Raw genomic sequence first — 16,814 nt, forward strand, 5'->3', positions numbered from 1 at the left:
TTTTAAAGTTATATACCTACATAAAGAGTGTACAGTTTTATATGCAGGTATAATTTTTATTTATATATTACTCCACTAAGTAATTATTAATTTGGGTCTTGGCCAATGCCTGAATCCTGATTGGTTTTTTTTTTTTTTTAACAGAATAGCTACCTGCTCCTACATGTGTCAGAGGAGAGTCAAAGCACTCCTGCTACAAACTAAATATTACATCACCACTCTCTTATCTAGTCTATTAAATAGAAAGCTTAGTGTTAACTGTAACAGTTCCTGCTGGTCCTGTGCATTATGATGGACAGAATTAAAGGAGTTTGACACCTCCTTATTAGTTGCCAAATCACAATGCCTTGTACTTGGATTAATTTTTAGATCTTTCACTATACTGTTTTGGAACCTGTTTGTTTTTAGAATCAGGCAAGTGTGCAAATTCAACAGTAGTTTGTCCACTTCACCTGAAAGCAGCGGTTATGTTTTCTTACCCTGAGCAACACTTTGTTTCTTTTTTGCATAACCTGTGATGGTAACAAATTGCATTAGTAATTTTCTACCATATTCAATATGAAAAAGAAAAATTAAGCTAATCAAATTTAGGTGTCCAACTTCATAAAAGACTTCAGCAAGCTTCAACTTTTCAACTATAATATAAATTGGAGGTATAAAGGCTCTTACCCTTTCAAAGGAAAGACATAAATATGCCTTGTTTACTGTCAGCATGCAATTCTCTCATTGAGTCAGTCCACTGTTAATTTTTTCTGAGAGCAACAGTCACAATTACAGCTTGCTTCAAATACTTAGTGGACTGAACAAGATAAATTGTTTAGAGTTGTTTGGACAAAAAGCTTATTCCATTCTCTCATAACTAATTCATAACAAAATAAGTTACAGAATTTAGTAATGTTTGGAGATAAATGTCTTAGCACAATGGGGAAAATGATACATTTAATCAGGTTTCCATTCTTGGAAGTAAATAAATACAGCATATTAATTTAAGTGTTAGGTTCCACTGAACACATTATTAAATATTGCCCTTTCACTTTTACACTCACAGGTTTTTTTTACTGTGAAAAAGAGATTAAATAACCATTTTGTTTTGTTCAATGTTTGTAAGACAAGACCAGAAAAGTAACAAATCTTGGGCACCACACTTTCAATAAAACTGTGAATAAACAGGAGAGTCCAGAGAAGTGCAGCAGTAGAAATGAAAGTCTAGAAAAGTAGGAAAGAATGAGAGAGTTGGGGTTATTTATTACAGCAATAAAAATCTGACTACTTAAAAAAAAAAACTTAAAATACATAAAAGGCTGTTCCAAAGAAGAACAGAGCAATTTGTTCTCCATATTCACCTTTCATAGAAGAAGAGGTAGTGGTCTGAAATTGCAACGCAGCAGATCAGAGAAAAAGTAGGGACAGTTGGGAGCTGAAGTAGATCAACTAAGGTGGTCATTGCACTTCCTAGAGGTGTCTTCAGGACCCAGTAAACTTCTGACATGAATGATGCTGAAGTCATTGAGCCTGCTGTGAGAGAAGGACTGCCGGGCTATACATATTTCAAGGTCTTTCCAAATTCTAGTCTTTCAATTGCTTCAGGTTATCTACACAGCAAAATCTAGCCAACTTGGATTTACCAGCAATAGTAAAGACATAGTGGTATGGACTTTATCAAAGCTTTATTTACCAAAGCTTGTGACTTTACAGCACATTCTGTATGACCTATCTAGTCCATTTTCCAACTGCCACATACTGCTGCTGTGTCTTCTACTTTTAATCATGGTTACTGGTCTAAGGCAATACAGGTTACAATTCCCTCTCACTTTCTGAGAAGGCCAACCTGAACTCTACTATTCTTATAAAAAGTATTTTTTTTAAATCTTGCACTTATACAGCTTCAGAGCTATAACTTGCAACTTCTGAGTATACCTGTTACTATTTGCACTCTTAGAAAAATGTCTTTCTGTGATACATTATATTACTTACAGTTTTCTGTGACAATTCTCAAAAAATCACCTCTCACAGACAAGATCTGCCATGAAGTCAGCATTTCTGGCGCATTCAACTTACCCAACTCCTCACAGTTCCCAAAGCAGAACACCCCCCAGCCAACAACAGCATTACATTAAAAAAAGAAAAGTTTTGAACCCCAGAGTCTCATCTATGCTTGCTTTAACAAATTTTCCCTCTTCTTGTTGCCATTAGGAATAGATTTCAGCTCACTCTGCCCTCTTCCATGGCTTCTGAGTTCCCCACTAAGTAGGGGTGATGGCACCCAACTGTTGACTAGCTTAAAGGCTGCTTAATATGTGGTAGGCGTGCATTTAATATATTTTTCAGCCTAAATTAGGTCAAAATAATCTCCTTGTAAAATGCTCTCCTCTCTCTGCTCCAGTATTCGCTTTCTAGCCTTTTTGTTAAAGCTGTGGGCTGGCAGGGCAGGGAATATGTTTCATGATGTCAGGAGAGAGCTAAACGAAGAGAACCAATTTTTTGCTTCTGCTGAGATTAACCCAAACAAAATTTCTCTTCAAGTCCCTGAATGAAAGTATATTAGGTACAAGACTAAGATGAAATTCAAACTGAAAAATGTAGTCACTTTTTTTTCTCAGGCTAATCTAGGTATTTTGCAGTCAATAAACTACAGAAGCAATACCAGAAGCCAAGGCCAGATCCAAGGATATACTTCTCCCAGCTGCCTCTTCTACCTATGAAAGACTCTCTTTTGCTCTTCAGGAATCTCCTGAATCTTCTGCACAGGAGCACAAATTCAGCACTCAGGGAGTGGGGAAGGGAAACGAGAGGAGTAAGAGTGTACCGAGGTCAAACCAGACTAAACCTGGTCACAAGGCAATTTTCATGTAGGTATAGATAAGAAGAGTGGGTCAGTTCCTGGGTGAGGGCTGTAACTAGAAGATGGGCAATATAAGAATTGGGAAATGTACTTTCTACCTCCACCACTTCTTAAAATTAAAAATTAAGTTAAATCCATTTCTTCTAGTTGTAGCATCTCTCTGAAAGACAAAGATCCTGGATGGCAAACTTGATTAAGGAGAAGGGCTAACTCTAGTGCCTAACCCTAAAGGAGAGGCACTTTTTGTTATTTATTTTTTTCCCTAAGGAAAGCATTGAACAAAGACATTCACTTGCCTGAAACGATCATTTTCCAAATTCAAGAAAGTCACAAGGAACATTTGTCTTTTCCATGACAGCGGTCTTTTATATATCCTATAAATATTGTAGTATTTCTATGAATGAAAGTATTAAATAATGCAAAATCAATAAAACTGCTTTGTCAACTTGTCAAAAAGAAAAATATAGGGAATGAAAGGGAACCACAATGGGAGAAAGAGAGTTCTGGTGGTTAAATAGCAGGAAAATCCTAACTTCTTGCTTTTAGGTTTGGATAAAAGGTTTTGAAAGCACCAAATGAAGGAACAGATTATGCCATATGTGGAGAAGCTTCTAGGAAATTCACATTTGTGGGACTGGAGCTGGGCAGAAGGAGGATGGAGAGACAGGAAGAGGTAAGACTCACATCTAACTTGCTCATGTGGCTATCTATCATTTAATTAATAAACTGCTTAAGAATATGGGGACTATTTACTTCAGTGGATTAAATGAGACTAACTATGACCAAAATGTGACCCTTAGCAGTACAAGACTATTTTTTGAAAATTATTTTGAAAAACATTACAAGAAATAAATTTTCCTCAAGAAAACTGTACAATTTCCTGCAGCAATGGCAGAAGCTCTCACACATACCACGACAGCAGCTGCCAGGGTTTAAACCACTGCATCACACACAGACCAGCTTTTCTCTGAGCCCAAGACATGACAGGGCTGCAATTAGTCAATGGCCTTTTCACACACTGGGCTTGAACCCTTGGAGGCAGCAGTAGGAGTTTTCACGGAAATTATCCAGTACAAACACAGCTTTCTGTTGCCATAGTAGATACAGAGCTTCTATCTTCCTAGCTGCAGACAAAGGAGAACAAATCATGTCCTATTATAATATTTATACTCTGAGGCAAACAGAAAAAATAACCTAATGTGTTTATACACATACAGCTAGCCTGGCTTATCTTGGAGTTTGCCAGGGATTTTTTCTTTTCCATGTATCAGTTTTGGTTTTTTCCACTGACTTTCAGTGCCTATGACAAGGGTTTATTAAACACACATGAGCGAGTTCTCTTTTGTATTAATAGACAGTTTTCATTTTGCAATAAACTGGTGAGTTCTTGTAATTTAGCCAAACATTTCATGTTTTCTAAAAAGATACAACAGACTTGGAAAGTTCACATTATAAGGAAAATAAATGTTTCTTGTTTATACTGCTGTATCTAGATACTGAGTAATATTGACTGATGTAGTAATTTCTTTATAGGGAAGCAGGACACCAATTATGCAGAATTTTATTGAGACCTTTGAGTTACTACTGCCTCTAACAGAAATGCTTTAACAGGTCTGGGAGGGGGTCCAGGCTACCAGGGGTTAATGCATGTTCTGAAACCACTAGTTTAGCTGATGATTTTGTTATATTGTGATGGTTTTGTTATATTGTGATGGTTTTCTGTACCTCATCGCACACACCTCAGATCTACCCATAGGAAAGAAGATAACCATGGGAAGGAACGGGGAAGTTTGCCATCCTTTCCTGACCTCAATATTTAAGTTTGGTGCAGCAAATATGATAATTTTACCATTACTTCAGACATGATGAGTAGTGTCTCCAAACCATTCATTTAAGTTGTCCTCCCACTCTCACCGCTCCTTGCTCTGCCTGTATGATGCAGAAACAAAAGAACAGAATATATGAGAGATTATATGCACAGTACCTTACTGGAACAAAAACATTACTCATCCCCTCTGGAGAGCTTGAGGACTCAGAGGAAGAAGACAGTAGCTTTCTTCTCTGTTCAGGATTTGTCTGAACTTTTAACCTGTGGTCTGTGAGGGAAGTGATGAGGTAGCTTCTGCAAAGACCATCACCAATATATATTAGAAAGGAAACCAACTTTTGCTCTTCCTCTGGAGCTGCACTCTTATTTAGTGTGCAGCTCTCTGCCCTGCCACAGGATATTTTATAAAGACAACATCATATCTGTGCCAGCACAAGGTACACAGAGCACTTTGTCTCATGGCTTGGTGAAGTGGTGCTCGTTGCCCTGAAGCAATCGTGCTGCTGAAGGCAGTAAAGAACAAAAAGCATGAGGCTAAAGCAGAGTGATTTCTTTATTTTTAATGCATATGCTAAAGAGCTGTTCTGATTATATTGCAGCCATTTACAAGAGTGGGTCAAATTCTTCAAGGAGCTTTAGGTCAAAAACTTCTTCAGACACATACAAAGATTGTCTCAATAGCCAAATAGTTAGGCCACTTTTTCAGTGTTTACAGACTGAGTGTCTGCACTTGAGGACCTGTAAACCACATCTTGCACCTCTGAGGAGAGTGGTTTAAATTAAGATAATTCTGGGTCTCGGTGCTCTCAGTGTCTTTTAGACCATGACCTGTTCTGTATTAGATAGTGGTGTTTTCACCAACACAGCGATGCTCCCTTTCTGGCCTGGTGGGGTGTGCAGGTAGGACACAGCACCTTAATCTTAGATACAGGGAGCTGTTGCATAGTTACACCCAGCTGAACAATGCAAAGAGAATAAAGGGACTGAAAGACTTCAACCTGACTTCAGACAAGGGGCTATGAAGGACTGAGTGTTATTCAGAGAGTGAGAGCCACCAAGCCCCTGCGTCACAGATGAGACACATGCAGTCCCTGTCCCTCAGCCTGCTGGCCCCAGCCTGGGTACCCTCACTGTGGGATGCAAGGGGAGGCAGCAGCCACTGATACTTTCTTCCAGCCCCCTCCAGGCAGCACTTTGTTAAACACAAAACCTTTTTTCCTTTCTGGTCTCTCTCTCTGGACAGAAATCCTGAAGTAGTTCAAACATGTGGTTTGAGCCAAATGTCTCCTACTCCCCTCCCCTTGCCTTTGTCCAGTTTAGCTGCCAAACTGAGAAAAGCACAAATATTTGCTCATCTTTCATTTTACACCTTGCCATCTACTTCTGCTTGGGCAATGTTCACAGAGCAGTATCCAATACCATCAGCAACAAGCTTTGCTGTTTAGCCACCATGGCTGAAATGCTTTCTGTTTGCTCAGATAAGAATGAGTTCTAAAGTGATCCTAAAGCAGGAGCAGCAGAAACTCTTTTCTTATTTCTCCCTCATTGAAGCATCCTCAAAGGCTTTATAAACAACCTGCTTTGTACATGAGGTTGAGACATTTGTCTACCTGTGATTTTTTGATTTATGTCACCAGAGGAAAGCACAGTCTGACAGGAGAAGGATGAAGAAGTAAAAGATTTTAGTCAAACTATCTACAGCTTTTCTGCTTGTTTGTTTTCTTTCACTGAGGTCTCAAACAGTTGAGGAGAAGAACTATATAACTAATCAAGACCCAACACTTCAAACAAAACCCATCTCAGATTTTTCAGGAGTTCAAAGGGTAAAAGAAAATAATACTGTGGAAGTTAAGAGGGAAAAAAAGGACAAGGTTTGGAGATTTTTCCATGATTAAGGGCATGAATATTTGCAAAATACCTGTAAGATCCATTAGCAAAATAACAGAAAACAACACAGTCAAAAAGCTCTGAAAAGTCAATATCATATCTCATGTATCCTTATATCGCATAGGGACCGTATTCTGCACTGACCTGCAACTCAAATGTTAATTTGCTACAGTAGGATTTTAACTAAATTCAGTTTCCCAGAGAAAATAAAGGTTATTTCAATACATTCAAATACATTTTAAAGTGTTAGGTTCTATAAAAATATATAACATCACATAACTTTTTTCAGCATCTTAATTTTTACAAAGATATTTAAGAAGCTTTCAAAAACAATCATTAAGATTTGACTCGTCTACCTTCTGTAGGACTGAAGGAGAGCACAGAGGCACCAGTGAGGCTAACAAACCACACTGGGTCATCTGAGCTGGAAAGGAAAAGTCTTATCTATCCCAGAAAATTTTTACAGATTTCAAACATTTCCTCTATCCCAAACTGGAAAAAAATAGTGAAATCTGCCTGAAGTTTACAACTGAAACTTTCACCTCAAAAAAGTGCTTTGGATTTAGCAATTTGCTTTCAATGAAACATTGATTTTCTTAATGGTTGGCTAGCTTAGATTTTACAATGAAAAGTTCTTTCTGACATCAAAAAACTTGGAATTTGGAAAATCTCAAAGAAGAAAATTTTTCAGTTTTGCACTTTTCTCAAATCTGTTTTCAAAGCATGGCATTTTGTCAAGTACCTCTGCCACTAACTTCCTCCTGGGGTGAGGCTTTGGAAGATACTAAGGAGCTTTTCAACTCATAGAATTTATGTTATTTTACACCTGTGTGATACTCATCCTTTTGGATCCCTCAGAGTTTGCCTGCTAACATAAAGAATTTATTTTGGTGCTTTATAATTTCTCACCATGCATTTGTACCTGTGCACTGATAAGAAATCCGAATAATTTCATCATACCAGAAGTGTGAACAAGGCACAACAAAAAAGTTCTCCAGGGCCACTTTATCAGTTTGTTAAAGCAGCATAATGAAAATGAAATATATAAAAAAGGTATAAAAATAAGTGTACAGAGAATATTAGCTTTACCCATTACACTGTGAGAGAGCTGGGTCAACAAAGCACTGATTAGCAGCATCAGACTCTCAGCAGAAAAAACAATGTGACTCGAAAGGACTTGCCAGCCTGGAGGAAACATTACTACTTTATGATAAATCTTGTAAACACAGGGAGCTGGTGAATATATTTTCTTGGGAGCAGCATATTCATGGACCATGTCATCAAGCCTGTTGCCTGGATTTAAATGTTTTTGTACAGTACAAATCAGTAAATCTTGAGAAGAGTAAAACATAAGATAGTAATGGGTAACACGGAGAGGCGTATATACACCTATCCTGTAAACCCTGTTCTGAGATTTCAGGACTCACACCCCTTCCAAAACAAAGTTTATGTGATACAGCCGTAACAGTTGAAGCATGCACCCCTGGATTGTAGCAGCAGTTGAGTCTTAGAATTATTGGTTTCAAGGAAATTTTGATAGCATTTCATTCCAGCTGTAAATGATTGCCGGTTACTAAAAGCACACACACACAGAAGACTAGATAATGTTCAGTTACAAAAATGAGAAACTGTACCAGCCATGTGGGTTGAATAACTCAGAACTAACTGCCCATGTTTGGAAACCACTCTTCCCACCACAGGGGAAAGGACAGGGATATTCCTCCTCTCTTCACTCTGGTGCCTGGGATAGAAGCTTTCATTTTGCCCATCAGAGGAGTTCAGGAAGGCTCAAATTGCCCACCTGGGCAAGGGCAGCAGGAGTACTGGGTGAACACAACCCCTTGCACCACCTCTCTTCCTAAATGCTTCAGTCAAAACCTAGACCTTAATATTTGTAGAGCACTTTGAAGATGAAGGTTGCCAAGGATAACCCTGCTAATTTCTTGAATGCTCCACTGGGGTGTTTTAATGTACAGTCTCCAGCTAATACTGACGAGCAGAGGTTGACTGACTTTCAAAAGGGAAGAAAATCTTCACCCTAGGTTTGCTCAAGCCAAGGGTAAACATTCTCACCCAGACCCCTCACTGTGTCGGTGATCCCCTTAGTACCTCTCCAAAATTACAAGTCCCAAGATCAAAGCTCAGTTTCTGCAGCACATGACTTTCAGGCCTCCATCTTTGGTGGAAATGCCACAGCCTTCTAGTCCTGCAAAGCCCAAGACAAGTGGATGTCTCAGAGGGTATACACAAAGCACTGTGCTGTAGCAGGAGCTGACTACCTAATCAACAGAGAAATCCCCCTGGAAAAGAAGGGATAGAAGAGCTTAGGCATCTTTTGTGGAATTCATAACCCAAATTCTGTTTTGAAGGCAGGCAATTCCAACCTATATGTGACTGTGACTGATATAACTAATTGGTCTTTCTAAAGCCTGCTCAAAAAGTGGCCTAAAGTCAAGGAGGAATCTGACTGGGAGGCACTGTGGTGTGGAAGGCGGTTTCCCCAGGATGAGGCTAGTCCCATACACCATCCATGGGGTGACCTCTCCAGTGCCCCCAGAGGTACGAAACTTGATTGTGTGCTGTGTACAGCAGCAAAATGGAGCTTGGTACTCATGTAGAATCTGGGAGGCCCTGATTTTGTTTAGTTCCTGGGGAAGGTCCAAGACCGCCTCTTGGCAGGAGAATTCCAAATTGTATAGGTTATTATAGGACAGAAAATATACACTCTCCACTCCGTGCTTAGAGGTTTTTTTTCCTTGCCTGGATTACTCAGACTTTAGACACTTCATAAGAGCTTTTGCCTCTGTAACCTAAAAATCACTAACACAAGCCCCATAACCTCGGTAGTTATGAGGGGACAGTCCTTAAGACATCTGCCTCACCAGCAACTTTACAGTCCCTAGACTTTCCTGACCATTTTTTTGTCATTCAATGAAACTAGATTTTTACCTCCCAGCTTATCTACAATCTAGTGATGCAGCACCTTCCTACAAAAATGGCTTTGACCAGACCAGAGTGTCAAAGATGGGACTCCTTCTTCTTGCAAACATGCTTAGAGAACATATTTAGAAGACAGACATCCCTCCCACTACTGAAACACTGCAATGACTGCTCTTGTGTTTTCTGTGGCACTAGATCCACTAGACAATCCTGAGGGAAATTTTAATCTACTAGCAGAGGAAGGAGAAAAGAGGTTGAATGATGATTTATTTCTGAATCTCAATCAAATTTTCTCAAAAGTAGCTCAGCATTGCTTAACTGTAGCATTGTTAAGCATGCACTGAAGAAGGGGCTGGGGAACTGCAGTGTCCAGAAGCTAAGCAACCCCACAGTGCAAGCACCTCTTGCATTGAGTAGCACAGATGAAGGTCTGAAGGGTGGCACTAAACTGCCTTTTCCAGAGCATGTCTATGTTCCTGCTGTTCTTCACTGCAGTCTACACTTCCAAATAACTTATGCTTCCTGTGACTGCTATTTTTTCCTTGAATTTGGGGATTTGCATGCAATTCAGAAATGGGAGAAGGGCTGCAACCTCCTGTTAGTACTGCTTGATGACACTCAAAATAACACGCTGTTGGAGATGATACACAGTCTCCCCATAGATACCTCTTGCCCTGTCTACAAGCAGCTTAATTTTTCAAATCTGTTATATTTACTACACTTCAGAAACATTCCAGATACTGAAAAAAATTAAATCATGGTGAGGAATAAGAGTGTGTTTTCTCATAGAGAGCCAAGAATGACAAAGTCACAGAGAGGATATTTTCGACATATAAGGATATGTTTTAGACATCTTTTCATACTCGTAAGTATTATCATAAGCAGCTGAAAGATTTGCTTAGATGTCCATGCTTCTGAGCTTTTAATAACAGCATCGTAAGAAGAAATTTCTCAGTGGCGGACTTATGGTTCATCATTTAGGAGAGAAGATAGCAGAAGACCTTGTGAATCATTGAGCACAATATCCTTTGACAGTGCCATCATATAATCCCAATCTCAACAGTTTAATGAGTCTGTAATATTTTATGTCATTAATCAATTTGTAATTAAGATTCGGAGTGTTTCTCCTTATTGATCCTCAGCCATATAAAGTCATCATATCATTCACATGTCTATTCCTCCAAAAGGTTTATGAAGCAAGTCTCAAATTGCCTAAAAGGTCACTAATAACTTACATACTGTTTAACTGCAAAGAGAAAATATTGATAATTAGTTAAACAAGCTTCTTGCACCTTCCCCATCAAATCTATAGGAGAGAAGCATAAGCTTTATTTCTGGCTAACCTCATCTCTCTAATAATAAACACTGAAACTTCCAATATCTTATTTAATTTGGGGAAGTAAAGATGCAAATGGAAGCAAATTCAGGACAGGGTAATTATATCTGCAGCCATCAATTTGAGATAAAAATCAGTCATTTAGGCTGCATCTAGCTGTAAGTCTCTCCAACAATCAAATAGGAATAAGGAAACGTAATGTTATTTCCCATGAAACATAAAAGGAAAAAAAACATACAAATGACTTAGATTTATAATATAACTGCAGAGAACACTGGAAGTAAATTATTCTTAACAAGGTAAGGTGACCTTAAGCAGCATATAGTATTTATAATCATTGTGCTCAAACTAGGTCTTATGTCCCATGTTTAAGAGCATTTTTCATTCATTTGCTCAGTGGTGACTCAGTCTGAGAAACAACTTCATTATCCTGACCACAGCATCGACAGGCAAATAGGGATAGATGCAATTACACTAAAGGAACAGGGATGCTTTCTCCTCAAGCTAGAAAAAGACCTCCTTCTTAAATCAAGCCATGCCTTCCAGTTAAAATGGAAGAGGAACAGGGAGGTTCCCACCACTTATTTAATGGCAGAATAATCCATACTGGAAAATCGCAATCTGACAACTACCAAGGCCCACATAGGACCACATTATCTGAAAATCATGGTTGGCAATGAGCAGTTGCTTGTCATAAAGTGTTTGTCTAGTGTTTGAAGTTCTTCTGAGTTTGGTTCAACAATTATTAGTTTCTCCATGGCATGTGGAAGCCCACAGTGTGGGGTCAGTTCCCGTGACACACTTTGACTTATATACTGAAGTTGCATCGCTAGAGCTACAAGTGTTTACAGTTCCAACAGTTAAGAAACAAAAATAAGTTTAAAGAAGCAATCTTTTATTTTGCATTACCGGCAAAGCGTACAAGGATATTAAACTGACATCAACAATCAGATTGAAAATGGTGTGCAAATAAAGCATTAAAAAGGAAGCAGAAGAACAGAGTATCTTGAGGAAAACAGGAGGGGAAGAGAATCTATATACAGATATCAAAAGAAAAGTTTTCCCATTAAAATGACCTTTGCACAGACTGTCCACATCAGTGTGACCAACTAATCTAGGCTGGTCAAAATAGCCATGAGTTAAAGACCCCTTGGGAATGTCTTTAGGACTTTAGAAGCAACACATGCAACTAGTAATTTTCTTGCATTTTTGTTGTTTTCTGGGACTTGAGATTTACCCATGTATTCTCCATCCTTGGAATCACATTAAAGAAAAAAAAAAAAAAAAAGAGTAGATGGCCTTCCTTGACCCTGCTCTGGAGCAGATGACATGACACAGAGGACATACCTACTACCACCTGTATAAGCAAAGGGAGCTCCTCCCTCCCTCCCTCCCTTCCTCCCTCCCTTCCTTCCTCCCTCCCTTCCTCCCTGCCTTCCTTCCTTTCTCCCTTCCCTCCCTCCCTCCCTCCCTCCATTAGTACTCTACCCATAGTTACACCATGTGAAAATAGACAAGGGCAGATTTAAAAGCTCATTGTGAGATTTAGCCCAGCCTGTTGCCAGTATAGTACCTGACCCATGGCTGTTGTGCAGGGAACAAGAAGCAAGCCACAGCTCCTTCAGCAGCACCAGAAACAGCCAGCCAGGGAAATGCTCAGCCTAACTTTGTCGGTACTGCCACAGCTACCCCCAGCACTCACCTTAGATGTGTTTGCTTTCCTTCATTGCTGGATCTTCCCTGATGGAGATGCAAGACCCAGGTGCAGCAAAAGACGCAGGAGAGGAAGATGCTCAGAGGGGCAGAATACCCTTGGGGGAGAAGGGATTTAAGATAGGAAGGTATCCATTGCTGTGGGATGGCACATTCTGGCATGAGCCAAGCAGGGACTCAGCAGCAGGAGAGGTTAGTAGCCAAGGGCTCCTGTGCAGAGGGTGCCACAGGACAATGCCGTGGAGCGGAGAAGGTAGGCAGTGATGGGAAGGTAGCCTCTGGAAGGGTAAGGTGGCTGACGTGAAAGGTTCAAGTCTCCTGAGAGGCTTCCAAGTGGAACCACAATCTGAGGCCAAACAGCTCTCCCCTCAGTCCCCATCTTCTTTTTTGTCAGTCTGAAATATTGAGCTTCAACCCTTAAGGCAGGAGATGCTTTCCTTCTCTGGGTTATGAATTTGGGATTATGTCCATGTGGGAGCACTCTGTGGAAGTCCTGCTACTGTGCACAAGATCCACAAGGGGCCACAGCTCAGACACCTCTGACTGATGTAACAGTAATTTCCTAAGGAGCTGCAAGGGGCTGATCAGAGTTATAAGGTCTCAAGTCTGCAAACAGACACAAGGGGAGACGCAGCTGTAGCTGCCCAGGAACAGGGTTTTCCAGTGGCAGCCACTCCTCAGGTGCCGGGTAATTTATTTCTTCCCTGAAGCAATAACGTCCTATTGGTCATTTGCCCCAGTAATACAGTGATATCATAAAATTTACAGATTTTTAGATGTTTTCCTGCAAGGAGCTGGATTCTGAGAGCTGCTCAAAACAGCTCATCAAGAAAACTTCTAGCAAGGGGAAATCCTTTGATGGCATGGGATTTTTAAAGCACGGGTTTTTCTCTTTTTTTTTTCTGCTGAAGTTACTACTTGTAACAAACAAGTAGGAAAAGTGGAAGGAGGAGGAGTACCATTACAGAGGAATGCACAGACAGCGCTGTCAGTGGGATGCTTTTGCACAGAGCCCCAATAGCTATTAAATATTTCCAGTAAATTTCCTCTTTAAATGATTACTCATTTTCTGAGAGATTCAGCTCTGAAAAGAGTGATTTCAAGACAGATATAAAATAAAAAATTACATATGTCAAAAGGCACAAGTCTTTAAAAAGTTAGACCAGGCACAAACCCTTTATTATTTTGTACATTTTTCTAGATTGTATATTTAATTGACCAAGCAATTTTATAGAATACAGCAGGAAAAAAAAAACAAACCCATTGACTTGGAAATGGAATAGAGTGATAAATACATTACTTTACACAATATAAATATTTTATGGAAAATTTATTGGTAGCCACCTGGAATTTATGCATACAAACTCAGTGTTTTTTCACAGTTCATCCTCACTCAGATTTATATGACCCAAGATGGTTTTTTGTAGTCAATATTTGCTTATTGTCCCAACAGCAAAAGTATTTTAAGCTTTATGAAGGGACTATGAAGACTTGGTCATCACAAATCTTAGAATACCATCTCATCAGCCACACCATGGCTATGTAAGGATTTGACAACAGGCATTGCAAACACTTTTGTGTTGGAAGTCAGAAACCTCACTGGTTAGTACAAAAATGTTCATTTGCATCAAGAATTTCCCTCAATATCAATGGGTACATCTTTTTTTCTCCCCTCATTTTACTGTTAAGTCTGTTGGTAGGCTGCCACAGAGCCATAGCCAGGAGCCTACAAACCTTATCTCTGAATGTTGTTAGCTTTGGATTAACAGGGATTTTTTCCAGACTCCTAAGGACTACTGAGCTTATCCGATCCTGCCCTGATCACTTTCTAGCAGTTGCTATTAGCTTTGTTTCTGCCCAAGAATAACTTCATGGCCAGTGAAGTAATTAAAATATCAAGCACATATTGTTGTTTGATATATAAAACCGCTTTAAGGTTTAGAGTGGCAAAATGACTGATGAAAGAAGACATGAGCCACCAGCTCTGTGCCAAAGCAAGTGCTTCTATTTAAAGAGCAGCAGTACAGCTCTGTCCCTGCTGACAGCACACACCGTTGCGTAAGTGAAGAGCCTCACAAGAAAATTTCAAGCACCAGAGGGCTTCGGACAGGATTAACAGATAATGAAAGTCCAACAAAATATTTGTGATAATCCAGCCTGATCCCTGGAGCTACAGGCCATATAATGAAAAAATTAACTGTTCCTACTGCAAGGTTTTGAGGACAAAGAATTGAGTTAAGCCAAAGAGTTTTAAACAGCTGCCCTCCTCTGACGTGTTTTGGTACAGGGATGCCGTACTTCAACATGATCTCTGTGAGCAGAGTAGGTGGGGTATAGCTCGTTAGTTCCTGCTTATGTAGTTTTAAAGTAAGATCTTCAAAAGCCTAAGAAATGCTGGCATTTAGATCTCTGAATGTAAAAGAAGTAGGTAGGATTTAGGCTCTTCAGAACTGTTGCCCGAGAAAAATAAAGGATTTTTGAAATTTCTCTGGGTCTTTTTAGGTCATTTTTTTACTTGAATGAAAGTTTTGGATATTGCTTTCTTATTCAAGTCAAGCTATTCTTTAAATTAGTCTCAATTTTAAAATACACAATTAACTTGAAAGCTTGAGTATTAAATGCCTCATATGCATCTATATGCAACATTTCATGACTTTCAATCATGGTTATGTCTGTCTTTTCCTGAGAGAAATGTATTATCTATCCTATTATCATTTTTCTATTGTCGCCCTGTAACTGCTGAACATCTGGGGGGAATGAGGTGAGACTTCATGGAAAGCTGAATGTTACAGAAGGGAAAAGTCAGTAAAATAAGAATCCTTGATGATATTCTCCATAATCCTTATGATAAAAAAGCAATATTAATGGCAAATTTTATCAGAATGTGTTTTATCTACTGTTCCAAATAGGGTACAGACAGAATGGACCAGTTTATGTGAACCTCCTGATGAAGGATTGGGTTTATTTGGGTTTTTTGTTTGTTTCTTTGCTGCCCCTGGGTTCATGAGCCTGGTTATTTACAACTGTCACATGTGGAAAGGCCACACAACAATCTGCAGTGCCAGGATTTTCCTTCAGAGGTTTTGCACTGTAATGCTGATGAAACCTGACTGTTCTCTTTGGGAAATCTGATGACGTGAAAGCCTGGGGTAGGTCTGTATCTGCAATACATTAGATCTTTCCAGGGCAAGTGAAATACATAAAAAATATAAAAGAGAACTTTCTCCTACAGGAGTTCCTACTGGTTTTATGTTTCAAGAAGCCAGCCTCAGCGAGCAGTTAATAACCTGCTTGTCAGCAAGAATAATTTAAAATTACTGAAGGCTTTTGCTTCTGCCACTTTCTGTTTTGCCCTCACTGTAATGTCTAAATACTGGTTTAGGCACTGCCGTAAGTGTAGTGAAAACTGCTCATGGAGCAGTAAAAATGGAGTTTTGGGACTTTGGTAAAAAGGATGGGGAATTCAACTGGGAAGGCTCAGGAAAGACTGAAAGGGCTTGGACAAAGGTAAAATTCTAAGACTGGGGAAAGGACCTGGAGTAAATGGAAGGACCCTGGGCACGTGGTGGAGGACAGGTATGTCCAGGCTGGGGGGAAGCTTGAGACAGGATACTGAGCAGGAAAGACAAAAGGAGACAGACACCTGCCCTCTCCCCATGCCCTTGCAAGGAGGACTCATGCCTGGGGGAGATGAAGTATGCATAGGACTTCAGCCATGCTCCCTCTACTTGCCTGCCTCACTCAGCGGTAGGACGATGGCAGCTGTGAGCAGTGGATGTGTTTGTTGTACTAATTTGGCAGGCTGAACACAGAACGCAGTGTGGGAACAGATGCTGCTTGCAGAAGGGGAAGCATTAATGAGAACTGTTTGTGGAAATACCATGTAGCCTTCTTCAGAGCCCTGTGCTGGAAAGGAGCTGCAATTTATCCTCCTCTTCCCAGCACAGGTGCATCTGGCCTATCAAGTCCAAATTTGCTTTATATTAATTAAGCTTCCTGGTACTTAAGAGGATAGTAAAAAAATACTATTCCAGTCCACATAACCACAAAACAAAACAATCCCAAATAACTTCTTAATCAAAGCCTTATAAGCCAGCACATTAACCCAGAAGTGAAAGCCAGACAAACACCTTTTCCTTAAAATTTGCAGTGTCAAAGTTTTCATCTAGACTACCTCTGTCATTGCATAGATTCAGATTACAAAACAAACTCAAAAATATTTTCTGTATATTATTGTATGATGTTTGTTTCTGAAATAAGTTTACAAA

This window comes from Phalacrocorax aristotelis, chromosome 1 (assembly GCF_949628215.1).
Source record: "Phalacrocorax aristotelis chromosome 1, bGulAri2.1, whole genome shotgun sequence".
NCBI classification, from domain to species: domain Eukaryota; kingdom Metazoa; phylum Chordata; class Aves; order Suliformes; family Phalacrocoracidae; genus Phalacrocorax; species Phalacrocorax aristotelis.